Source organism: Oncorhynchus mykiss, chromosome 8 (assembly GCF_013265735.2).
Source record: "Oncorhynchus mykiss isolate Arlee chromosome 8, USDA_OmykA_1.1, whole genome shotgun sequence".
Taxonomy (NCBI): Eukaryota; Metazoa; Chordata; class Actinopteri; order Salmoniformes; family Salmonidae; genus Oncorhynchus; species Oncorhynchus mykiss.
In genome coordinates, this window is record NC_048572.1 from 6,753,434 (window position 1) to 6,761,877 (window position 8,444).

The 8,444-nt window shown below is 38.8% G+C and overlaps 1 pseudogene; it reads right to left on the reverse strand.

Annotated features, from left to right (window-relative positions):
• Nucleotides 1-5,966: 5,966 nt before the first annotated feature.
• Nucleotides 5,967-8,111, reverse strand: LOC118965487 (annotated as a pseudogene).
• Between the last annotated feature and the right edge of the window lie 333 nt (nt 8,112-8,444).

The following is an 8,444-nucleotide window of genomic DNA, read 5'->3' on the forward strand; positions in this document are numbered from 1 at the left end:
CTAGTGGTTGGAGCAGGTAGCCTAGTAGTAAGAGCATTGGGCCAGTAACCAAAAGGTTGCTGGATCGAATCCCTGAGCTGACAAGGTAAAAATCTGTCGTTCTGCTCCTGAGCAAGGCAGTTAACCCACTGTTCCCCGGGCGCTAAAGACGTGGATGTCGACGATGGCAGCCCCCCCCAGTCTGCTTGTCTACAGTCAGTATCTGTCTGCTGCTTGTCTACAGTCAGTATCAGTCTGCTTGTCTACAGTCAGTATCAGACAGTCTGCTGCTTGTCTACTGTCAGTATCAGTCTGCTGCTTGTCTACAGTCAGTATCAGTCTGCTGCTTGTCTACAGTCAGTATCAGTCTGCTGCTTGTCTACAGTCAGTATCAGTCTGCTGCTTGTCTACAATCAGTATCAGTCTGCTGCTTGTCTACAGTCAGTATCAGTCTGCTGCTTGTCTACAGTCAGTATCAGTCTGCTGCTTGTCTACAGTCAGTATCAGACAGTCTGCTTGTCTACAGTCAGTATCAGTCTGCTGCTTGTCTACAGTCAGTATCAGACAGTCTGCTTGTCTACAGTCAGTATCAGACATTCTGCTGCTTGTCTACAGTCAGTATCAGTCTGCTGCTTGTCTACAGTCAGTATCAGACATTCTGCTGCTTGTCTACAATCAGTATCAGTCTGCTGCTTGTCTACAGTCAGTATCAGTCTGCTGCTTGTCTACAGTCAGTATCAGACAGTCTGCTGCTTGTCTACAGTCAGTATCAGTCTGCTGCTTGTCTACAGTCAGTATCAGTCTGCTGCTTGTCTACAGTCAGTATCAGTCTGCTGCTTGTCTACAGTCAGGATCAGTCTGCTGCTTGTCTACAGTCAGTATCAGACAGTCTGCTGCTTGTCTACAGTCAGGATCAGTCTGCTGCTTGTCTACAGTCAGGATCAGTCTGCTGCTTGTCTACAGTCAGTATCAGACAGTCTGCTGCTTGTCTACAGTCAGGATCAGTCTGCTGCTTGTCTACAGTCAGTATCAGTCTGCTGCTTGTCTACAGTCAGTATCAGACAGTCTGCTGCTTGTCTACAGTCAGTATCAGACAGTCTGCTGCTTGTGTACAGTCAGTATCAGTCTGCTGCTTGTCTACAGTCAGTATCAGTCTGCTGCTTGTCTACAGTCAGTATCAGTCTGCTGCTTGTCTACAGTCAGGATCAGTCTGCTGCTTGTCTACAGTCAGGATCAGTCTGCTGCTTGTCTACAGTCAGTATCAGACAGTCTGCTGCTTGTCTACAGTCAGTATCAGTCTGCTGCTTGTCTACAGTCAGTATCAGTCTGCTGCTTGTCTACAGTCAGTATCAGTCTGCTGCTTGTCTACAGTCAGGATCAGTCTGCTGCTTGTCTACAGTCAGTATCAGACAGTCTGCTGCTTGTCTACAGTCAGTATCAGTCTGCTGCTTGTCTACAGTCAGTATCAGACATTCTGCTGCTTGTAAATATAAAGTAGGCCCAAATCTAAAGTAGTACCACTATATAGGGAATAGGGCTCTGGTCTATAGTAGTGCACTATATAGGGAATAGGGCTCTGGTCTATAGTAGTGCACTATATTGGGAATAGGGTTCTATTTGGGACACTGTTATGATAGGTGCATTTGTGTTGCTTTGTCCCAATATGTTCAGTTATAAATAGATGGGAAGTAGGCAGCCATCCATGAGAACAATTTTATCTTGGCCTAGATTAAATTACAAAAGTTAGATTTAATTACAAAAGTTAGATTAAATTAAAAAGTTAGATTTAATTGCAAAAGTTAGATTAAATTAAAAAGTTAGATTTAATTACAAAAGTTAGATTAAATTAAAAAGTTAGATTAAATTAAAAAGTTAGATTTAATTACAAAAGTTAGATTAAATTAAAATGTTAGATTTAATTACAAAAGTTAGATTAAATTACAAAAGTTAGATTAAATTAAAAAGTTAGATTTAATTACAAAAGTTAGATTAAATTAAAAAGTTAGATTTAATTACAAAAGTTAGATTAAATTAAAAAGTTAGATTAAATTAAAAAGTTAGATTTAATTACAAAAGTTAGATTAAATTAAAATGTTAGATTTAATTACAAAAGTTAGATTAAATTACAAAAGTTAGATTAAAATAAAAAGTTAGATTTAATTACAAAAGTTAGATTAAATTAAAATGTTAGATTAAATTAAAATGTTAGATTAAATTAAAAAGTTAGATTAAATTAAAATGTTAGATTAAATTACAAATGTTAGATTAAATTAAAAAGTTAGATTAAATTACAAATGTTAGATTAAATTAAAAAGTTAGATTAAATTAAAAAGTTAGATTTAATTACAAAAGTTAGATTAAATTAAAATGTTAGATTTAATTACAAAAGTTAGATTAAATTAAAATGTTAGATTAAATTACAAATGTTAGATTCAATTAAAAAGTTAGATTCAATTACAAAGGCTAGATTCAATTACAAAGGCTAGATTCAATTACAAAGGCTAGATTTAATTACAAAGTCTAGATTAATTTAGAAAGGACATATTCAATTACAAAGGCTATATTAAATTGCGTGACAATAGGTAGGTAAAGAAATAAAACAACAGTAAAAAGACTGACTATATACAGTAGTGAGGCTATAAAAGTAGCGAGGCTACATACAGTAGTGAGGCTATAAAAGTAGCGAGGCTACATACCTGTTAGTCAGGCTGATTGAGGTAGTATGTACATGTACATATGGTTAAAGTGACTATGCATATATGATGAACAGAGAGTAGCAGAAGCGTAAAAGAGGGGTTGGTGGGAGGCGGTACACAATGCCGATAGCCCGGTTAGCCAATGTGCTGGAGCACTGGTTGGTCGGCCCAATTGAGGTAATATGTACATGAATGTATAGTTAAAGTGACTACGCATATATGATAAACAGAGAGTAGCAGCAGCGTTAAAGAGGGGTTGGGGGGGCACACAATGCAAATAGTCTGGGTAGTCCTTTGATTACCTGTTCAGGAGTCTTATGGCTTGGGGGGTAAAAACTGTTGAGAAGCCTTTTTGTCCTAGACTTGGCACTCCGGTACCGCTTGCCATGCGGTAGTAGAGAGAACAGTCTATGACTGGGCTGGCTGGGGTCTTTGACAATTTTTAGGGCCTTCCTCTGACACCGCCTGGTGTAGAGGTCCTGGATGGCAGGCAGCTTAGCCCCAGTGATGTACTGAGCCATACACACTACCCTCTGAAGTGCCTTGTGGTCAGAGGCCGAGCAATTGCCGTACCAGGCAGTGATGCGACCGGTCAGGATGCTCTCGATGTTGCAGCTGTAGAACCTTTGAGGATCTGAGGACCCATGACAAATCTTTTTAGTTTCCTGAGGGGAATAGGCTTTGTCGTGCCCTCTTCACAACTGTCATGGTGTGTTTGGACCATTCTAGTTTGTTGTTGATGTGGACACCGAGGAACTTGAAGCTCTCAACCTGCTCCACTACAGCCCCGTCGATGAGAATGGGGGCGTGCTCGGTCCTCCTTTTCCTGTAGTCCACAATCATCTCCTTAGTCTTGGTTACGTTGAGGGATAGGTTGTTATTCTGGCACCACCCGGCCAGGTCTCTGACCTCCTCCCTACAGGCTGTATCATCGTTGTTGGTGATCAGGCCTACCACTGTTGTGTCGTCTGCAAACTAAATGATGGTGTTGGAGTCATTGCCTAAAATTGCTAGATTCAATTACAAAATCTAGATTAAATTACAAAGGCTAGATTCAATTACAAAATCTAGATTCAATTACAAAGGCTAGATTTAATTACAAAATCTAGATTCAATTACAAAGGCTAGATTTAATTACAAAATCTAGATTCAATTACAAAGGCTAGATTTAATTACAAAATCTAGATTCAATTACAAAGGCTAGATTTAATTACAAAATCTAGATTAAATTACAAAGGCTAGATTCAATTACAAAATCTAGATTAAATTACAAAGGCTAGATTCAATTACAAAGGCTAGATTCAATTACAAAATCTAGATTAAATTACAAAGGCTAGATTTAATTACAAAATCTAGATTCAATTACAAAGGCTAGATTTAATTACAAAATCTAGATTCAATTACAAAGGCTAGATTTAATTACAAAATCTAGATTCAATTACAAAGGCTATATTCAATTACAAAATCTAGATTCAATTACAAAAGCTAGATTCAATTACAAAATCTAGATTAAATTACAAAGGCTGGATTCAATTACTAAATCTAGATTAAATTAGTATGAAAACAGGCATGCGTATAGTAGACACAAACACACCTCAACAAATTCTATCAACGATCTAGGTAATCATTCACTCGGTTAATTGAGCGTTCCAACCTCTATGACCCTCTTTAAATCCTTATCAGTTTCTGTGGTGTTAAACACCAACAGTAGGTTAACATATCTACAGCTAACAGCCATAGAGATGCTAATGGCGCTGCTATGTCATGTCAATGAAGTAGGTAGGGTTTTGGCTATAGAGCAGAGACAGAGGGCATACGTCTTATGAAACCTTTTAGTGCGTCCCAAATGGGACCCTATTCCCTACATGGTGACATTTGGGACGCGCCCTAGTGAATACCCTGTGGGAGATAAGCGGAGTACTGCACTATGCAAACTAACACACTTACACATATTGTGTAATTATTTTTTACATTTTTTTTTAAGTGCTGCACTGACTGACCCACTAGTGTCCATCTGGATCAGCTGGGTTCAGATCTTATCCTTTTGTGTTGTCCTTTTCTAAACCATCTGCATACTGTGGCTGTAGGCCCAGGTTCCCACTATGTGGCCATCTGGATCATCTGGGTTCAGATCTTATCCTTTTGTGTTGTCCTTTTCTAAACCATCTGCATACTGTGGCTGTAGGCCCAGGTTCCCACTATGTGGCCATCTGGAACATCTGGGTTCAGATCTTATCCTTTTGTGTTGTCCTTTTCTAAACCATCTGCATACTGTGGCTGTAGGCCCAGGTTCCCACTAGTTTCTATCTGCATACTGTGGCTGTAGGCCCAGGTTCCCACTAGTTTCTATCTGCATACTGTGGCTGTAGGCCCAGGTTCCCACGATGTGGCCAATAAAAAAATAGAATGGAATTCAAAAAGAGCCTTTCAGTCCTAATTTAAAGATTAGTGTTAGGCATAAGGTAAGCAATTTGATTCAGGTTAGGGTTCAATTTAAAATCTGATTTTAAGAATTAAAGTGTAGAACTTTGCATCTTGGTCAGATAATAATAATTTTTATATTTTACCTTTATTTAACTAGGCAAGTCAGTTTAAGAACAAATTCTTGTTTTCAAACAATCATCGGCCTGTGTGTGAGGTGGAAGTGGTTCTGTTTGAGTCAAAGGTGGTAGGTCCTGTCCTCTAATGGCGATGGAAAGAACAGCAGCTAGTGATGGTAACAATTTATTACATGATAATAAACACTATTAACTCTTCAAATAGAATATATACAATATATATATATTTTTTTAAAGCATAAATTAAAAACTATTTCTAAATAGATTGTTTCAATAATAAATCCTTAAAATTATTAAGTAAGGACATGGTTACAGGAAACACTTTGTTCAGATAGATTGATAATTAAAATAAAATAAATGGAGACAGGTATCTAAGGCATCTGAGTAAATAATAACATTAGGTAGCTCTTAAGTAAGGACCTACATTCATAAACTATTCTCTAACGAGACTCGTATTTTAGTTGGATGACCGACCTAAAAGGTTTCTTCTATTACTGAAAACCTGGCGTGTGTTTTAAAAGTATCTCAAAATATTCCGTCAGGTGTATCGTCATCATGTTTCTGTCCGTTGAGAATTGATAACAGAACCGTAAATAAATATTATAAACATGTTGCATGACTTGGTATGCAGTGATGTCAGTGACCGGGCTTTACCCAGGTGGTTTACCAAATTACCAGGATGACGTCATCGCCATCAGCGGAATGACATGCACTTCCTTTAATGTCATCACCATCAGCACTTTGCTAGAATCTCCTGGCTGCTCTTTATACACTTTGACAAGGCAGCTCAGTCTTGTCTTTGACTCTCTGAAAGACGTTGTTGACTGCCCTGCCCTTGGAAATCATCAACCTTTAAGATAAGTTATAGCAGGATCCACCTAGCTTCTCCTGAACGAGACGCAAATCCATGACTTTAGTGATGATCAAATCAACTGTAGACTCGTAGATTGGCAGCAAAACAAATAGCTCAGTATTGTCTTTGATTTTCCTCACCATGTGAAGCTTCATGAATTACTATGTCTTTGATTTTCCTCACCATGTGAATAGCTTCATTAATTACTATGTCTTTGATTTTCCTCACCATGTGAATAGCTTCATTATTTACTATGTCTTTGATTTTCCTCACCATGTGAATAGCTTCATTATTTACTATGTCTTTGATTTTCCTCACCATGTGAATAGCTTCATTATTTACTATGTCTTTGATTTTCCTCACCATGTGAATAGCTTCATTAATTTACTATGTCTTTGATCTTCCTCGCCATGTGAATAGCTTCATTAATTTACTATGTCTTTGATTTTCCTCACCATGTGAATATCTTCAATAATTTACTGTCTTTGATTTTCCTCACCATGTGAATAGCTTCATTAATTACTATGTCTTTGATCTTCCTCACCATGTGAATAGCTTCATTATTTACTATGTCTTTGATTTTCCTTGCCATGTGAATAGTGTTAGGGTTGCGTCAATCGAATCTGGTATCAGGATAAGTATGACAATGAGTCACCCATTGTATGCTATGTATTTTTTATTAGCTAAGCAATAAGTGGTAAATGCAATTTCAGTATATACGGGCTCTCTGTCACACCTCGCAGGGCAAACAGAGAACTGACTTGTTCCTGACAAAGATATTATAATATACTCTTGACAGAATTAGTTCTTGCTTCCGAGCCGGCCTGTCAGAGTAGAGACTGGGCGTGGTTTAAACTCACTCAGCCTATCGTTGATTGTTGGCGCCCGAGCTGGTCCCAGCCTCCTTGGCGCTTCAGCGGTCAGTCGTTGTAGTTGTGTAGAATATCTATGCGCTCACACACTCAATACAGTTATCACACACCTGGCTCCTGTTATCTAACAAAAGACCGTTTGTTCTCGCAACACTACGTTCTGAATGTGCCCCCCCACAACTCATTGAACAGTTCCTGTCTTCATGTTATTCTGTATTTTTCCATCACGAGAAAAGCCTTAACAATGTCTCAAGTCAGCTATGTTGCATAACACATATACCCACACAAGCCAACAGCAAATCATATTCCATCACATATGATACGGTAAGGGCTACTACAGTATATAACACAGAACTTCACAATAGCTTCATTTTAATTTACTATGTCTTTGATCTTGCCCATCTCTATGAAGTCTGTAGGACTCCGTGCAGGAGGCGTGGCTAGAAGACACCTGGTTACCCAGGGAACCAACGATGAGTCTCACATGGTCCACCTTCACAAAGTGGATGTGAACCATCATACCGACCAGGAAGATGATTTGGACACTGGAGAGAACGGCTGTGTTCTGGAATGAAGTAGAGAAATGTATGTTGAACTAATTGAACTGTACAAGGTCACACCAGTAAGAGACATTTAGGCATATTTAACATATAGCATGTATCATATAATTTCTATGCATACGTCCGAGTCACCTAGTTTAGTGGTCACCAACTGTGGCTCTGGAGAGCTACTGGTGTTGTGGGCTTTTGTTCTATCCCAGCACTGACACACCCGATTCAACTACACAACATCGGATGCAGTTGGTTGAAACAGATTGTTAGTGTCGGGCAAGAACAAAAGCCTGCACTCCCAGGAGATCTCCAAGAGCAGGATTGTTGACCACTGATGCACGTGCCAGTAGGTATCGAGGAGGAGTCCCAAATGGCCCTATTCCATATACGGTGTAGTACTTTTTGGTCGTAGTACACTGTACAGGGAATGTGGTGGCATTTGGGACTGAAACAGCCCTAGTGTCCTTACCTCAGTAAATCAGAATATGTGTAGGCAGATAGACAGACAGCACAAGTGTACGCCATCATTCTGCCTATGGAGACTTTAGCGGAGCTGACTGTGAACTCCCTGCTAAAAAACCCGAGTGACTTTGACACTCCAGAGAGATCAATTACGGCTGGAGCGATATCTAGCCATTTCCAAACTACTGTAGGCTAGCTGTAACGTCTTCAGATAGCAGTGAGATAACATTACTAGCTAGCTAACAATATGGAGACAGAAAAATATATATATATTTTAAAACGAACATATTGTATGGATCCGGAATGGCATGCACTTCCTTTAACTAAGTATTGATTATTGGACAAAATCGATTTGAAAACCTCTTTGACTTACCTAGCCAGCTAACAAACTACAAACATTGAGTTGCATAGTGAGTTGAGTTGCATAGTGGGGAATGTAGTCATGTTATTGATACATTAAAGCGATTCAAAGC